Source organism: Bombina bombina, chromosome 12 (assembly GCF_027579735.1).
Source record: "Bombina bombina isolate aBomBom1 chromosome 12, aBomBom1.pri, whole genome shotgun sequence".
Lineage (NCBI taxonomy): Eukaryota > Metazoa > Chordata > Amphibia > Anura > Bombinatoridae > Bombina > Bombina bombina.
Genome location: NC_069510.1, coordinates 99,706,847 through 99,726,519, shown reverse-complemented (window position 1 = coordinate 99,726,519; position 19,673 = coordinate 99,706,847).

Here is a 19,673-nt window from a genome sequence, read left to right as displayed (position 1 = left end):
ATCTCGCTGTAGCAATTCTAAAGTTCTCTTTTCACCTGGATGGCTTGAAAGTAGAGAATCATGTATGTGATGTAGTACAACATTCTGTAAATTTAAAGGTACATATAATTGGTGATCATGGTAATATAACCTGTCAGGCTGTCTTACCAACTTATTCATGGGTTTCTGCGTGTCTTGGCGTTGCTTTGTACGTAACTGTTGTAGGAAAGGATATGTCACAGCTATGATGTGGGACTTTGGTATAACAGAAGATGGTTTAATGGTTGTGGTTGGTGGTGCTGGTAATCTGGATAGTGCATCTGGTTTGCCATTCCTAGAACCAGGTCGGTGCATTATTAGATAATGAAATCTGGAGAAGTAGAGGCTCCAATGAGGCTGTCGTGCGGAGAGGGTTCGGGTGGTCTGCAAGTATTCTAGATTTTTGTGATCCGTATAGATAATGAGGGGCTTTTCTGTACCCTCCAATAGATGCCTCCAGTGTTCCAGGGATGCTCTAATAGCCAGGAGCTCCTTCTCCCCGATGGGGTAATGAAGTTCTGCGGGTGACATCGCGCTGGAATAATATGCAATAGGATGCATCGGATGTTCTAAGGACTCCCGTTGGGAGAGGATAGCACTGATTGCATAGTCGCTGGCATCGACCTCCAAAATGTACTGTAATTTATGGTTTGGGAAATGGAGAATGGGTGCTGAGGTGAACTTAAGTTTCAGTAACTCAAAGGCGTGTTGTGCCTGAGATGTCCACTGGAATTTGGTAGTGGATCCAGTTAGTTTAGTTAAAGGTTTGACAATACCAGAAAAGCCTTGTATGAATTTTCTGTAAAAATTGGAGAATCCAAGAAACCTTTGGACCTGTTTCTTGGAGTTAGGAATAGGCCAATTTGTAATAGCTGAGATTTTGTTATCTTCCATCTGTATACCCTCAGGACTGATCTTATAATCTAGAAAGGATAGTTTGGTTGTATGGAATATACATTTTTCTGGTTTTGCGAACAAGTGGTGTTTCCTGAGTCTGTCTAATACTATTTTTACATGTTGTATGTGTTGTTGTAAGGTTTCTGAATATATTAGTATGTCATCAAGATAAATGATGATGAACACATCTAACAGGTTGTGGAATATATCATTTAAAAAAACTGAAAAGTTGCAGGGGCATTGCAAAGCCCAAACGGCATAACCTTATATTCATAGAGGCCATATCTCGTACGGAAAGTCGTGAGCCACTCATCGCCACTTCGAATTCTTACAAGGTTATATGCCCCTCTGAGATTTAGCTTTGTATATATTTTAGCTGTTGATAGTCTTTCTATTAATTCTGGTATTAGGGGAAGGGGATACCTATTCTTTTTTGTAACCTTGTTAAGTGCTCTATAATCAATGATAGGGCGTAAGGAGTTGTCGTTATTACGGACAAAAAATATTCCGGCCCCTGCAGGTGAAGTGGAGGGCGTTATAAACCCTTTCCTAATATTGTCGTCAATGTATTCCTTGAGGTGTTGTAACTCAGACTGTGACAATGGGTATATATGTCCTACTGGTATGGGTGAACCAGGAATCAGTTATTTGGGACAATCGTATGACCTATGTGGAGGTAGTGTTTCTGCCTCCTTTTTGCTGAATACGTCAGTATAGTCCATGTATTCCATAGGGATAGAGTCGTGTGTGCTGGTTGCTATAGTGTGGTCAGGGTAACAGTTGTTTTTACAAAATTGGGAATTTAAGGTTATAGTTAAAGTGTCCCAGTGTATAACAGGCTTATGCAGTTTAAGCCATGACAAACCCAAAACTACAGGAAACAAGGGTGAGTACGTAACGTCAAAAGTTATGTGTTCCTTGTTTCCCTCTTTGGTGGTGAGGAGTAATGGTGTGTGATGGGTCCGTTAGAAGAAGTACCATCAAAAAAACGCAATACAACTGGGCATAACTTTTTAACTGTGGGTATTTTATTTACAGTGACAAGTGATGTGTCTATGAATACTCCTGAGGCGCCAGAGTCCAGTATAGCTGTTACTTCAATCTGATGATGTTCCCACTGCAAGGTAATTGACAGGTGACAGTATTGGGAAATAGAAAGGTTACAATATGAAGTAGTTTGAAGAAGGTTAAGTTTACCTTTTTTATTCTTCGCCAGGGTTGAAAATCTTTAACCTTGTGTCCTTTATTCCCACAGTATAGGCATAGATTCAATAGATGTCTCCTGGCCTTTTCTTCAGGTTTCAAGGGACCCCTTACCAATCCTACATCCATGGGTTCTGTACTGGGAAGCGGTGGGTATGTAGGGTTAGTAGTGTATGGCTTGTGTCTGACTGGGTCTATAAGTCCTCTCTCTTTCCCGCAATCTCCTGTCTATATTAATACTCAAAGTCATGAGGTTTTCTAATGTATCAGGTGGATCTGTTCTTGCCAACTTTGTCCTTTAAAGCATCTGACAAGCCGATTCTGAACTGATTTTTTAGTGCTATATTATTCCACTCGCTGTCCTTAGCCCATCTTTTCAAATCAGCTATATAGTCCTCAACCGGCCTTCTACGCTGTTTCAGGGCTCTCATATTGTTCTCTGCTGTTAATTGTTTTAGTGGGTCATCATACAATAGTGCCATAGCACCAAAGAAAGAATCCAAGGAGTTTATTATGGGGTCATTAGTTTCATAGAACGAATTGGCCCATGCCCTAGGTTCTGCACGGAGAAAAGAAATTACCGTGAGTACCTTCTGTCTATCAGTGGAATACGTCTTAGGTTTTAAATCGAACATAAGATAACATGAGTTAGTAAAATCCCTAAATTGGGACCTATCCCCATAGAATTTTTCTGGGGGGCTAACAATGGGTTCATGATTGAATTCTGATGTTTGACTTTTGTACGAGGCTGTGTCTTTAATTATACCCCTAAGAGTATCATTCTGAATTTGCAGTTCTCTTAAACCCTGAACTAAATGTTCTACCCTTTGATTAAGGTTGTGTACATGAGAGGTTAACTCTGAAGGATCCATTTTATAGGGCTTGTTAATTTGTAATGCTTGCAAACTTGATTTGGATCTGTTTTTTCAGAGTGAAGGATTTTGTGGTTATAATGTGTAGATTGTAGCCAGCAAATGATACCAAATACAATTTGTTATACCAGTAGCATTTATAGGCAGTTAATATGTTAACTCGTGTTAGAATCAGCAACTGCAAAGATAATTATGTCATGCAATGCTAAGCGCAACAAGGAGTTAAGTTATAACAATTGTTATGTTAATACATGGATAAATAAGGATACAGTAGTGAGGATTCAGTTTGTTAGCAGCAAAGCGAAAGGAAGGCTCTTCCTGTTAATATAAGTTACAAATGTTAGTATTAAATATTCGTTGCACTGGTTGTTTTATACTCGAGTATCAAGATTAAAACCAGAGCTAGTTTGAACAGGGAATGATTAGCCGGTTAGACATATAGGTAGATGTAGCGTGAGGCAAAATTCAGTTCACTCTATGCGTACAAATGAGTGGGACTTACTTTAAGTGGTCGTAGTAGTTGCGGTATGAAGATTCACACAGTCACCGGTGCTGGCTATAGGAGAGTCTGTCCGGAGATGTTGTCACGCTGTGATGGCGTCGATGTATACTAATGCCGGTCCGACAGCGTAGATGACGCTGGTGTTTGGGGGGGTGTTTTCCCTGAAGGTTGAGCAGCTGATGAGGTAGTCGAAAAGGTGCTGCACAAGAGGCAGAAGTAGCATTGACAAGAGCTGTAAAGGTTACAGCAATACTAAAGTTAAAGTGAGCTTTGAAATTAGAGGTTTACTCCAATCTATGTTCTCAATTCAAATAGTGGCTTCTCAGCATGTGCTACTATCCCTGTAACACAAACATTAACAAGCAACGATATGTTAACTGGGGCGTGTTTAAATAAGCAGCACAAGGAAAGAGAACCATGCCCCTTGTTAAAGAGACAGTAGCATGACAGATGGAGAGGGTGAGCAGTGTGGGAGATGGAGGATGGTGTGGGTTAGTAGTGGTTGTGTATGATGGTGTGGGTGAGCAGTGTGGGAGATAGAGGATGGTGTGGGTTAGTAGTTGTAGTGTATGTTGGAGAGGGGGAGCAGCGTATGAGATAGAGGACGATGTGGGTTAGTAGTGGCAGTGTATGTTGGAGAGGGTGAGCAGCATATGAGATAGAGAACGGTGTGGGTTAGTAGTGGTAGTGTATGTTGGAGAGGGGGAGCAGTGTGTGAGATAGAGAACGGTGTGGGTTAGTAGTGGTAGTGTATGTTGGAGAGGGGAAGCAGCGTATGAGATAGAGGACGATGGGGGTAAGTAGTGGTAGTGTATGTTGGAGAGGGGAAGCAGCGTATGAGATAGAGGACGATGTGGGTTAGTAGTGGCAGTGTATGATGGAGAGGGTGAGCAGTGTGTGAGATAGCGGACAGTGTGTGTTAGTGGTGGTGGTGTATGAAGGAGAATGTGAGCAGTGTGTGAGATAGAGGATGGTGTGTGATAGTAGTGGTAGTGTATGAGTGAGGGTAAGCAGTGTGTGAGATAGAAAACGGTGTGGGTTAGTAGTGGTTGTGTGTGAAGGAGAAGGTGAGCAGTGTGTGAGATAGAGGAAAGTGTGCGTTAGTAGTGGTTGTGTATGAAGGAGAGGAGATGAGGGTAAAGTCCAGACACTATGGGCTAGATTTATCAAAGCCATTCTCCTTTAATTCCTTCCAAAATAGCTCATACGAACTGATCGTCATGTTCATCAAAGCACTCTGCGCCTATAATTGCGCAAATCTGAAAGATACTTTTTCGCACTCAGCGTGCATTTGCCTAGGCGCACAGGCGCGCTCCCGAGTGCTACAATTTACATTAGTAATAGGCGTAATTTAACAGCCCGACCTACAAATATGCCCAGTTTCTTATTTATCATTGCTTTGCGCCGATAGGGAACTGCAATTTCGGCTTCAATTGCATGTTGTATATTTCGCCATGCAGACTGAGGCGAATACCATTATAATACATGCTTTTACATCTTGTGATGCAGTACTTTCTTCTTTTAACTAATTTTTCAAAGGCTCAGCACCAAGAAGAGACTGTTATTGCAAGAAATATGTGCATCCACTGGCGCATATGGGTACCAACATTTTTATATATATATATATCGATATTTTAATATATTTATTTTTGCGATCTTAAATTATCAACATATGTCAAAAACAGCACAGAAACATTATATAATATAAATATAAGCTAAATATTAACTTAAAAAAACGCTTTTTTCATAATCAAAACATGGCGGCGTAAATATTTATAGGGATGTACTGTGATAAATAGGGAGTAAATAGGGAGTAAATGCCGTTTCCGACAGGCGAAATTTATCATTATTACGCCCCAGCTCGCCTGCGCAAAGTTATGTCTATTTTTTTGATAAATTCAGGCGCACATGTGCGCTTCTCCGGAGGCGAGCTGGGGCGCAGTTACAGGCGAAGCACATACAGAGTTCGCCTAGGCTTTGATAAATCTAGCCCTATGTGTTAGAGAGGAAAAGAAGGTGAGACTTTAAGTGACAGACAGGAGGAGAGAGAGTGAAGAGGAATATGAACAAGGGGTTTTGTGTAACAATTATGGGGACAGTGAGAGTGAGCATCTGTTAATGTTGGTGTATCACTTATGGACTCTATTTGCATGTATTTTTTGTGGATTTATTTCTGTATTTGCATGTATTGATTGTATGTACTGCGAACTATTGCTGTCACCTGTGGTGTTTTAGCACAATAGTACCATCCGCTAGACCAGTGTATCTATGCTATAGCTAGCTTTTGATATCTGATATTTGTAATATTTCCATTTACATACAGTGAGAGCTTTATATATGTATTTGTTTTTTAACCATTTTTTCCATCCCTTATATATTATCTAGCGGTCCTATATTGTGACTTTTTTGAATAATCTTAGCTTCTTACTATATACACGTATAACTAGCTCTTTACACTAAGTGCCCTTATATTTTACCCTCTCTTGGTTCTATATTTCCTGTTCTCTATTAGGTTTGTGGGGTTTGGGGATCCCACTTCCCTAGTAAGTAATTTTGGGGCAGCATAGTGAGTTATTTATACTCTTTTTTCCTCTAACTTGGATTTTTTATTAGCATCACCTGTTTTTGCGCCGTTATCATAATCTATCTCTTTGCTCATATATATATATAATTATATAGAGCGAATTTCATTGACACAGAGATTTTAGCTCCTTTGACCGATTGTTACACTCATAGAATTATTAAATCCCTTTATACTAGCAACACATACAGACCAATAATTTCACCACCCCACTGCCAGTAAAACAATAAAAGCAATGATATAACAATTCTTAATTGGACCACATGACAATGGCTTTTACTGCTACAAAATATTTTAGTGCCAAAGGAGGTTGGGGCAAGAGCAACAGTACGTCTGGATCTGCAGACACTCTATCTTCTCCCCTAGTAACACTTCAGATAAAATATATGAGCCCAGAGTGGTATTCTTTTGCAAGACACTATTAATGTGTCAGAAATTGTAGTTCTTGTGGAACAAATGATTTAGGGAAAATGATTTCAATATAGGAGTCAGACAAAGAGAATGTAATAGGCAGGGAGGAGAATGGACAATTGCAAAAAGCAATAAACAACACCAAATTAAATACACAAACTGAATGTAGAATCGGCCTGATGCAGATGTAAGGTTATGTAATATGATGAGATTATCACACGAGCTGCACATTTAGTCCTATTTATTCCACATGGAAAGCAGTTTCCCTTTCATTCTGACTAGCGATGCAGATAGCCAGGAAAACAGACTGCGCTGGTCCCATGGACATTCTAGGAAAATGAAACCTAAAATTTTTCTGTCATGATTCAGAGTCAGTGTTTACCAACTCCAGTCCTGATGACTCTTAACCCCTTAATGACCACAGCACTTTTCCATTTTCTGTCCGTTTGGGACAAGGGCTATTTTTACATTTCTGCAGTGTTTGTGTTTAGCTGTAATTTTCCTCTTACTCATTTACTGTACCCACACATATTATATACCATTTTTCTCGCCATTAAATGGACTTTCTAAAGATACCATTATTTATTTTGCAAGATGTACCGAGTCCACGGATTCATCCTTACTTGTGGGATATTATCCTTCCTAACAGGAAGTGGCAAAGAGAGCACCACAGCAGAGCTGTCTATATAGCTCCCCCCTTAACTCCACCCCCCAGTCATTCTCTTTGCTGGCTCTAAGCAGGAAGGGTAAAGTGAAAGAGGTGTTAAACTGTTAGTTATATTTTATCTTCAATCAAGAGTTTGTTATTTTTAAATGGTACCGGTGTTGTACTATTTACTCTCAGGCAGAACATAGATGAAGATTTCTGCCTGGAGGATGATGATCTTAGCATTTGTAACTAAGGTCCACTGCTGTTCCCACAGAAGCTGAGGAGTACATGAAAACTTCAGTGTGAGGAACGGTTTCTTGCTATACAGCAATGAGGTATGTTCAGTCATTTTTTTCTGCAGAGACTGTGTTAACTCAGAAAGGCTGACAGCATCCCCATTAGGGGAAGGGTAAGCAGTAATCCTAGTTTCATAAGGGGCATTACTAGCTTGCATAAAGGGCTAATCTTATGGGCACTCAGTTTGTATATGATATAGTAGGCAAACGTTTGTGTGTTCTGGGAGTACTGTTTTTTATTCTGATGGGACATCTTTTTGAGGGTACACTTGGCTTATTTAGGGGTTTTATAACCCACATGGCTTACAAAAGAGGTTTGGTAGATTTTGTGTAGGCCCCAGCAACATCGAGTGAGATGGGCGGGGCCTATTTTCGCGCCTCAGTTGCGCATTTAGTTTATGCAGACAAGCAGCAAGCATCATCTCCAGAGGTCCTGGTATACTCCTGGGGCCTAATCGAAGCTTTATCCCCACATTATCGTTCCCTAAGGGCAGGTAGGGCCACAGCAGAGCTGTGGCAAGGTGCTGACAGGGGTTTATACTGGTTTTGGACATTTGTCAATCCGGTTGTCTCATTTGGGGGTTTATTGCTTAATTACTTGTGGTGCAATCTTACTAGAGCTTAGTGGGCATACTGTAAAAATTTCGGAAAATTTTAAGCAATTTTAAGCAGTTTTGCAGTTTGTGTATGCCTTTTTTTCTCTTAAAGGCACAGTACTGTTTTTGAAAATTGAGTTTTTTTTTATTAAATAAAGTGTTTTCCAAGCTTGCTTGTCTCATTACTAGCCTATTCAACATGTCTGACATTGAGGAAACTCATTGCTCAATTTGTTTAGAAGCCATTGTGGAACCCCCTCTTAGAATGTGTCCCACTTGTACTGATATGTCTATAAATTGCAAACAGCATATTTTGACTTATAAAAGTTTGGCATTAGATGATTCTCAGACAGAAGGAAATCAGGTTTTGCCATCTAGTTCTCCCCAAGTGTCACAACCAGTAACGCCCGTACAAGCGACGCCAAGTACTTTTAGTGCGTCTAATTCTTTCACCTTGCAAGATATGGCTTCAGTTATGAATACTACCCTCACAGAGGTTTTATCTAAACTGCCAGGGTTGCAAGGGAAGCGCAGTAGCTCTGGGTTAAGAACAAATGCTGAGACTTCTGACGCTTTAGTAGCCGTGTCCGATATTCCCTCACAATGTTCTGAGGTAGGGATGAGGGATTTGCTATCTGAGGGAGAGATTTCTGATTCAGGAAGGATGTTCCCTCAGACAGATTCAGATATGACGGCATTTAAATTTAAGCAAGAACACCTCCGTTTATTGCTCAGGGAGGTTTTAGCGACTCTGGATGATTGCGACCCTATTGTAGTTCCAGAGAAATTGTGTAAAATGGACACATTTTTAGAGGTTCCTGTTTAAACTGATGTTTTTCCAGTCCCTAAGAGGATTTCGGACATTGTTACTAAGGAGTAGGATAGACCAGGTATTCCGTTCGCACCCCCTCCTGTTTTTAAGAAAATGTTTCCCATATCTGACACCATGAGGGACCCATAGCAGACGGTCCCTAAGGTGGAGGGAGCTATTTCTACTCTGGCTAAGCGTACAACTATACCTATTGAAGACAGTTGTGCTTTCATTGATCCTATGGATAAAAAATTAGAGGGTCTCCTAAAGAAATTTTTTGTTCATCAAGGTTTTCTTCTTCAACCTATAGCGTGCATTGTTCCTGTAACCACTGCAGCTGCCTTCTGGTTTGAGGCTCTAGAAGAGGCTCTTCAGGTGGAGACCCCACTAGATGATATTCTGGACAGAATTAAGGCTCTTAAGCTATCTAATTCTTTTATTACAGACGCCGCTTTTTATCTTGCTAAGTTAGCGGCAAAGAATTCAGGTTTTGCCATTTTAGCGCGTAGAGCGTTATGGCTTAAGTCCTGGTCGGCTGATGTGTCATCAAAATCTAAGCTTTTGACTATCCCTTTCAAAGGTAAGACCCTATTCGGGCCTGCACTGAAAGAGATAATTTCAGACATCACTGGGGGGAAGGGTCATGCCCTCCCCCAAGATAAGTCAAATAAGACAAGGACCAAACAAAATCATTTTCGTTCCTTTCGAAACTTCAAGGGTGGTCCCGCTTCCTCTTCCCCTGCTGCAAAGCAAGAGGGGAACTTTGCTCAATCCAAGCCAACCTGGAGACCTAACCAGGCTTGGAACAAGGGTAAACAGGCCAAAAAGCCTGCTGCTGCCACTAAGTCAGCATGAAGGGGTAGCCCCCGATCCGGTACCGGATCTAGTAGGGGGCAGACTCTCTCTCTTTGCTCAGGCCTGGGCAAGAGACGTTCAGGACTCCTGGGCCGTAGAAATTGTAACCTAGGGGTATCTTCTAGATTTCAAAGATTCTCCTCCAAGGGGGAGATTCCATCTTTCTCAATTGTCTCTAAACCAGACAAAAAGAGAGGCGTTCGTACGCTGTGTAGAAAACCTTTTTACCATGGGAGTGATCTGCCCAGTTCCGAAAGCAGAACAGGGACAAGGTTTTTACTCCAATCTGTTTGTGGTTCCCAAAAAAGAGGGAACCTTCAGACCAATTCTAGATCTCAAGATCCTAAACAATTCCTAAGAGTTCCATCCTTCGAGATGGAGACCATTCGGACTATTTTACCAATGATCCAGGAGGGTCAATATATGACCACCGTGGATTTAAAGGATGCGTATCTACACATTCCTATCCACAGAGATCATCACCAGTTCCTCAGGTTTGCCTTTCTGGACAGGCATTACCAGTTTGTGGCTCTTCCCATCGGGTTGGCCACGGCGCCAAGAAACTTCACAAAGGTGCTAGGGTCCCTTCTGGCGGTCCTAAGGCCGCGGGGCATAGCAGTGGCGCCTTATCTAGACGACATCCTAATTCAAGCGTCGACTTTCCAACTAGCCAAGTCTCACATGGACTTAGTGTTGGCCTTTCAAAGATCTCATGGGTGGAAGGTGAACGTGAAAAAGAGTTCTCTTATTCCTCTCACAAGAGTTCCATTCCTGGGAACTCTGATAGATTCGGTGGACATGAAAATTTTTCTGACGGAGGTCAGGAAATCAAAGATTTTAACCACCTGCCGAGCTCTTCATTCCATTCCTCGGCCGTCAGTGGCTCAGTGTATGGAGGTAATCGGACTTATGGTAGCGGCAATGGACATAGTTCCGTTTGCTCGCTTGCATCTCAGACCACTGCAACTATGCATGCTCAGACAGTGGAATGGGGATTATGCAGATTTATCTCCTCAGATAATTCTGGATCAAGAGACCAGAGACTCTCTTCTTTGGTGGTTGTTACAGGATCACCTGTCCCGGGGAATGTGTTTCCGCAGGTCAGTGTGGGTTATAGTGACGACGGACGCCAGCCTACTGGGCTGGGATGCAGTCTGGAATTCCTGCCGATAAAAATTCTGGAATTAAGAGCAATATTCAATGCTCTTCAGGCGTGGCCTCAGCTGGCTTCGGCCAGATTCATCAGATTTCAGTCGGACAACATCACGACTGTAGGTTATATCAATCATCAGGGGGGAACAAGGAGTTCCTTGGCGATGATAGAAGTTTCCAGGATAATCCGATGGGCAGAGACTCACTCTTGCCATCTATCAGCGATCTATATCCCAGGGGTAGAGAACTGGGAGGCAGATTTTCTAAGTCGTCAGACTTTTCATTCGGGGGAGTGGGAGCTCCATCCGGAGGTGTTTGCTCAACTGGTTCAGCTATGGGGCACACCAGAATTGGATCTGATGGCATCTCGTCAGAACGCCAAACTTCCTTGTTACGGATCCAGGTCCAGGGATCCTCAGACAGTACTGATAGATGCTCTAGCAGTACCCTGGTCGTTCAACCTGGCTTATGTGTTTCCACCTTTCCCTCTCCTTCCGCGTCTGATTGCCAGAATCAAACAGGAGAGAGCTTCAGTGATTTTGATAGCACCTGCGTGAACACGCAGGACTTGGTATGCAGACCTGGTGGACATGTCATTTCTGCCACCATGGACTCTGCCACTGCGACAGGACCTTCTGATTCAAGGTCCGTTCAAGCATCCAAATCTAATTTCTCTGCAACTGACTGCTTGGAGATTGAACGCTTGATTTTATCAAAACGAGGTTTCTCTGAGTCGGTCATAGATACCTTGATTCAGGCTCGAAAGCCTGTCACCAGGAAGATCTATCATAAGATATGGAGTAAATATATTTTTTTGTGCGAATCCAAAGTCTACTCATGGAGTAAGATCAGGATTCCTAGGATTTTATCCTTTCTTCAAGAAGGATTGGAGAAAGGTTTGTCAGCTAGTTCCTTAAAAGGACAGATATCTGCTTTGTCTATTCTATTGCACAAGCGTCTGGCAGATGTCCCAGACGTTCGGGCTTTTTGTCAGGCTTTAGTTAGAATCAAGCCTGTGTTTAAACCTGTTGCTCCGCCATGGAGTCTAAATTTGGTTCTTAATGTTCTTCAGGGGGTTCCGTTTGAACCCATGCATTCCATAGATATTAAGCTTCTATCTTGGAAAGTTCTGTTTCTAGTTGCTATCTCTTCAGCTCGAAGGGTTTCTGAATTATCTGCATTACAATGTGATTCGCCTTATCTTGTTTTCCATGCTGATAAGGTAGTTTTGCGTACCAAACCTGGGTTACTCCATAAGGTTGTTACTAACAGGAATATCAATCAGGAGATTGTTGTTCCTTCTCTGTGTCCTAATCCTTCTTCTAAGAAGGAACGTTTATTGCACAACTTGGACGTGGTTCGTGCTTTGAAGTTCTATTTGCAGGCAACCAAAGATTTTCGTCAATCATCTTCTTTGTTTGTTGTCTATTCTGGAAAACGTAGGGGTTAAAAGGCTACGGCTACCTCTCTTTCCTTTTGGCTGAAAAGCATCATCCGTTTGGCTTATGAGACTGCTGGACAGCAGCCTCCTGAAAGAATTACTGCTCACTCTACTAGAGCGGTGGCTTCCACATGGGCTTTTAAAAATGATGCTTCGGTTGAACAGATTTGTAAGGCTGCGACTTGGTCTTCGCTTCATACCTTTTCCAAATTTTCCAAATTTGATACTTTTACTTCTTCAGAGGCTATTTTTGGGAGAAAGGTTTTGCAAGCAGTGGTGCCTTCCATTTAGGCTCCTGTCTTGTCCCTCCCTTCATCCGTGTCCTAAAGCTTTGGTATTGGTATCCCACAAGTAAGGATGAATCTGTGGACTCGGTACATCTTGCAAAAGAAAACAAAATTTATGCTTACCTGATAAATGTCTTTGTTTTGCGATGTACCGAGTCCACGGCCCTCCCTGTCTATTCAAGACAGATAGTATTTTTTATTGAAAACTTCAGTCACCTCTGCACCTTATAGTTTCTCCTTTTTCTTCCTTGGCCTTCGGTCGAATGACTGGGGGGTGGAGTTAAGGGGGGAGCTATATAGACAGCTCTGCTGTGGTGCTCTCTTTGCCACTTCCTGTTAGGAAGGATAATATCCCACAAGTAAGGATGAATCCGTGGACTCGGTACATCGCGAAAGAAAGAAATTTATCAGGTAAGCATAAATGTTGTTTTCCATCATATCTTATAATTTACTATAAATTATTTTTATAAAATATGATGAAAAAACAAACACTTTTTCTAACTTTGATCCCCAAAATCTGTTGCACATCTACAACCACCATAAAACACCAATGCTAAATAGTTTCTAAATTTTGTCCTGAGTTTAGAAATACCCAATGTTAACATGTTCTTTGCTTTTTCTGCAAGTTATAGGGCCATAAATACAAGTAGCACTTTGCAATTTCCAAACCATGTATTTTCAAAATTAGCGCTACATATCATATCTATCAGGAATCCCTGAATATCCCTTGACATGTATATATTATTTTTTAGAAGACATCCCAAAGTATTGATCTAGGGCCATGTTGGTATATTTCATGCCACCATTTCACCGCCAAATGTGATAAAAAAAAAAAAGTTTACTTTTTCACAAACTTTAGGTTTCTCACTGAAATTATTTACAAACAGCTTGTGCAATTATGGCACAAATGGTTGTAAATGCTTCTCTGGGATCCCCTTTGTTCAGAAATAGCAGACTTATATGGCTTTGGCATTGCTTTTTGGTAATTAGAAGGCCGCTAAATGCCACTGCGCACCACACGTGTATTATGTCTAGCAGTGAAGGGGTTAATTAGGGAGCATTTAGGGAGCTTCTAGGGTTAATTTTAGCTTTAATGTAGTGTAGTAGACAACCCCAAGTATTGATCTAGGCCCATCTTGGTATATTTCATGCCACCATTTCACCGCCAAATGCGATCAAATTAAAAAAAACTTTACATTTTTCACAATTTTAGGTTTCTCACTGAAATTATTTACAGCTTGTGCAATTATGGCACAAACGGTTGTAAATGCTTCTCTGGGATCCCCTTTGTTCAGAAATAGCAGACATATATAGCTTTGGAGTTGCTTTTTGGTAATTAGAAGGCCACTAAATGCCGCTGCGCATCACACGTGTATTATGTCTACCAGTGAAGGGGTTAATTAGGGAGCTTGTAGGGAGCTTGCAGGGTTAATTTTAGCTTTAGTGTAGAGATCAGCCTCCCACCTGACACATCAGACCCCCTGATTCCTCCCAAACAGCTCTCTTCCCTCCCCCACTCCACAATTGTCCCCGCCATCTTAAATACTGGCAGAAAGTCTGCCAGTACTAAAATAAAAGGTATGTTTCTTTTATTATTATTTTTTAAAAGCATATTTACATATGCTGCTATGTAGGATCCCTCCCCCAAATAGCTGTCTAACCCTCCCCCTCTACCTTATTGGGAGCCATCTTAGGTACTGGCAGGTGTCTGCCAGTACCAAGTTTACCAAAAGATAGATTTAAAAAAAAAAAAATAATAATAATGTTTGCCGTAGTGTAGCTTCCCCCCCAAAGACAACACCCCCACCCCCTCCCAGATCACTTAGATGCTCATTCCCTCCCCCCTCTCTCCCACTTCTAACAACTCAAGTTTTCCGTACTGTAGCGGTTCCCACCGCTCCCTCCCCGTGCACGTGCCTGCCCACCGCCCCCCGTGCGCGCCCCCGACGACTCCGCCCCCACTTCCTACTTGAAGCCATCGATGGCCGCCCACCCGCCTCCCACATCGGCTCCCACCCACCAACGAGACCAGCCGTCGATGTCTGGTGCAGAGAGGGCCATAGAGTGTCTCTCTCTGCATCGGATGGCTAAAAATGGTTATTGCAGGATGCCTCGATATTGAGGCATCACTGCAATAACCGGAAAGCGTCTGGAAGCGATCAGGATTGCTTCCAGTCCTTTCCAAGACCGACGACATACAGGGTACGTCCTCGGTCGTTAACTGTATTTTTTTTTAGGACGTACCCTGCACGTCGTCAGTCATTAAGGGGTTAAAAAGATAGTTAATCCCTTTATTACCCTTTCTCGAGTTTTGCAAAACCAACACAATTATATTAATATACTTTTTATCTTTGTAATAACCTTGTATCTAAGCTTCTGCAGACTGCTCCCTTATCTCAGTTCTTTTGACAGATTTGCATTTTAGCCAATCAGTGATGACTCCTTGGTAACTCCATGGGCGTGAGCACAATTTTATCTATATGGCACACATGAACCTATGCCCTCTAGTTGTGAAAAACTGTCAAAATGCATTCAGATAAGAGGTGGCCTTCAAGGGCTAAGAAATTAGTGTATGAGCCTACCTAGGTTTAGCTTTCAACTGAATACCCAGAGGACAAAGCAAAATTGATAATATAAGTAAATTGGAAAGTTGTTTAAAATTGGATGTCCTTCTTCCTCTGACTCACACTACACATTTTATTTCCTGATTTTCAGTGATTTGCACTTCCACCTGTCCACTTTTTTTTTTTTTTTTTTCTCTCTCCTTCCCCACTCCCCCCACATCCCTATCGCAAATTATTTCACACCCCACTTTAATTCCTTAAATATCACACTGAGCACGAGAGAATTTTTTTTTTGTATGGATAAATACGTCACATCTCCTTCTGTCATCACTAAACACAATCCAGGCATGACGTCGAAAATTAGGGAACGCAAAAATAAGAATCTCTCTGAACCTTCACTTGAAATTTCTGAAGAAAGTACCCCATTAAAAACTCAAAAATCTACCTCCTCACAAGATAATCAAGCCTTAGTAAACAGCATCTTAGAGGCTATATCACCCAAGTTTGATACCTTAAAAAATGAAATCAAGCAAGACATCACTTCACTAACGGTAGAGATTAGACAATTTGCTAAAAGACTTCAGGAAGTGGAGGAACGTATCTCAGAGATAGAAGACACAACAAATTTATATATACCTCAAATAGAGAATAACCAGAGCGAGATCTCTAAATTACAGGCAAAAATAGACAATCTAGAGAACAGGTCAAGGAGGAACAATCTGAGAATCATTGGATTCCCAGACTCCCATAAACAAGAAGACCTTATGAAGGTCATGACTCACACCCTACCCTTATTGTTAAAAATGCCAGAAAATCAGTCACCTGCCTTGATTGAAAGAGTCCACAGACTGGGGAGAGCAGAGAGTGACGCTAACCTAACTAATTCAAGACCAATTATAGCTAAATTCCTGAATTTTCAGGATAAAATGTTATTCTTACAATATTACCGCAAAAACCAACCCATTCTATATGAAGGCAATAACATTCTCCTATTCCAGGACTTCTCAATTGAGACCTCCAGGAAGAGGAGGGAACTCTCCCCAATCTGTGGCAAAATGATAAAAGCTGGGTGGCAGGCTACAGTTATATACCCTGCTAGACTTAGACTGTTTTTTCAAGGTCAGACTTTTTTTTATAACACAGCAGCAGAAGCGGAAAAAAAATTAGCAGAACATGGCTACAATGGATAATTATAGTGTTTTAATTTTGTATATTGTGGTGTACTTGTTTCTTAAGTTTATTTTGATGTGTCCTGGTTTAAAACTAAACATTGATAGAAAAATATATACCTGCTCGCTTTTTTTTTTTTTTTTTTTTTTTCTTCCCCTCTCTCTTTCTCTCCCCCTCATTCCTCCGGATTTCTATCTTCCCCCCCAGAACGTCAACTTATGTTTAAGGTAAAAACCTATGAAAAATAAGCTTAGAATTACATCATGGAATATAGGGGGTATAACATCACCCATTAAACGAAAGACAATCTTATCACATCTTCAGAGATTGAATACCTCTATTGCACTATTACAGGAAACGCATTTAAACACTGAGGAATCATTAAAATTAAAATCAGCATGGGTCGCAGAAACTATATTTGCCCTCTCATTAAATAGGAAAAAAGGTGTAGCCATTCTCTTGGGGAAAAAACTGACATACGATAAACTGTTAACAATAATAGACTCAGAAAGTAGATATATAATATTAAAAATTAAATTATTAAATTCAACATATACTATCTGTAATTTATACGCACCCAATATAATTGACAGCGGTTTCTGGGACTCTCTCCAGGCTAAAATCCTTCAGGTAGCAGAGGGACATGTGATCCTAGCTGGGGATTTTAACATGTCTCCCCGGTTCCCTATGGATAGACTCAGGTGCGGGGACTCACAAAGGAAGACCAAAAAGGATAACTTAGAAACAAAAATTTACAATAACATTTTTCTAAATTTGGCAGTTAGGGACGTGTGGAGGGCTCAGAACCCGGATACTAAGAACTATACTTGTTACTCAAAAGCTACCAAATCTTTATCAAGAATTGACCTTTTTCTAATTAATGATAGTCTATATCATACCGGAGCTAAGGCGGCGATTGCGGAAATCTGCATTTCAGATCACGGCCCTATAATGCTGGATATTCCAATTCAAAACTTTAAATCAAATCGAGCTCGCTTCTTTTACCCAAAATATCTAAGTAAAAACTTAAAATACATAAACTGGCTCAATAACAAATTGATGGAATTTTTTAAAATAAATGAAGGCTCAGTTTCCAATCCCTCAACGCTTTGGGAAGCAGCAAAAGCCGTTATAAGAGGGGACATTATTGCTTACACAACAAAAATTAAGCGCGACTCCCGAGCAAAGGAAAGGCAGATAACAGCCGCGGTAACAAATTCATATAATAGATATCTGATATCCTCGAGCGAGGAAAATTGGAAAAAATACATTAAGGCAAAACAGGAAAGAGATACCTTTATGACCACTCATTCAATACAGTCAGAGTTGAAATATCAATCTAAACTCTTTAAATATGGTAATAAATCCGGTAAACTGCTCTCCAAACTAGTGAAGAACTCTAAACAATCCAATACAATCGAATTCTTACAGGTTGAGAAGAAGCGGCTCAACACATCGGAGGAAATCTCAGATTCCTTCTCTGAGTACTACAAATCTATCTACTCACCTTCTCTGATTGAGAAAGGAGCTCAGGTCAGATTTTGGGAAAATATACCCATTATAAGAGCTAGCGAGGACTTTAACGTCGCGCTGAACGCTCCGATTACCGAATTAGAAGTCTCCCAAACTATTCAGGCACTGAAGCTTGAGAAATCCCCCGGCCCTGATGCAATACCAAACAAATTTTATAGGACTTCAGAATTCTTAATAACCCCCCATCTGACTAAACTTTATAACTTCTACTACCAGGAAAATGCTCAATTATCCCCCAACTTTGTGGAATCCCATACTATACTCATTCCTAAATCAGGAAAGGATCCACATAATAGGGAATCATATAGGCCGATCGCACTATTAAACACGGACTACAAGATATTAACTACCATTATAGCTAAAAGACTTCAAGAGGGGTTAAATGAGATTATCCATAAAGATCAAGTGGGGTTCCTAACCAAACGAAGCTCTGCTGCCAAAATTAGACAACTTTTAATGACTATAGATTTTTTCAAAAACTCAGAAGACAGGATCCCGGAAGAATCTCCAGATGCAGCAATACTCGCAATAGACGCAGAGAAAGCGTTCGATAGGGTTAGTCACGAGTACTTAGTAGATACACTGGAGCGATTTGGATTAAAAAAGAATTTCCTCAACCTAGTTAAAAATATATGCTCACAATCTTCCACTTCTATAGTTATACATGGAATATTATCGGAAAAAATTAGACTAAGAAAAGGTACACGGCAAGGTTGCCCATTATCACCACTATTATTTAACCTCGCAATTGAACCATTAGCTAACAAAATTAGACAAGTAGTTGAAGGCATAAGAATCTACAAAAAAGAAATTAAGGTTGCATTATATGCAGACGATCTATTATTATATATATCAAATACTCGCAAGAACATTCCAGTACTTTTAGATATAATTGACTTGTATGGTTCCTGTTCAGGCTATAGAATGAATAAAACAAAATCAGAGCTTCTATGGCTAAGAAAAACAGAAAATTCCCTGAAAAAATACCCTTTTAAGACGGTCTCCAAATCTTTTAGATATTTAGGCATTTTGATATCCGCGGACCCTCGAGATTGGTATTCTTTAAACATTACATCATCTCTTGCACAATTTATCAATTATATGAGGAGCTGGCAGAATCTACCCATATCCTTATCGGGTCGCATTGCGCTCTTCAAAATGGTACTTCTTCCGAAGCTTTGCTATATGTTTCAAAATCTCCCTATCATTTTGAAAAGTTATGATATCAAAAAATTTAACACCGCACTCCGTCACTTTATCTGGTACTCAAAAAAACCTAGAATTTCACTACAGAGACTAAATTTACCCAAGCAAATGGCTGGTCTAGCATTGCCCGACATATACTTGTATAACTTAGTTTTCTTAGGACGCATAGCAGCAGATTGGATCGCGGAGTCAAATCATTTTTCAGATTATGAGCTTGAAACAAATATGATCCACCCATTACAGCCTATAGCACTGCTTCATCTCCCGACTAAAAGTATCCCTAAACATGTGAAAAATCTTATAACTATATATTCAATAATTTTAGCTTGGGGGAAGATAGGAGCTCGCGCTGAAATAGATACTAACATTCCTAAGTTTCAAAGCTTTCTGGGGAACCCCGAATTTCAGGACGGAACACAGTCGGTGATATTACAACAATGGTCCAATCAAGGTCTGCATTGGGTATCTCAATACTTTTCAGAGACAGGAACTATTAAATCCTTCGATGATTTAAAACAGGAGTTTAAACTTAAAAATAAAGACTTCTTTGTATATCTACAAACCAGACATTATGCATCCCATCTTCTTAGTAAATTCTGCTGGAAATGGTCTTGGGGTAAGCTGGATAA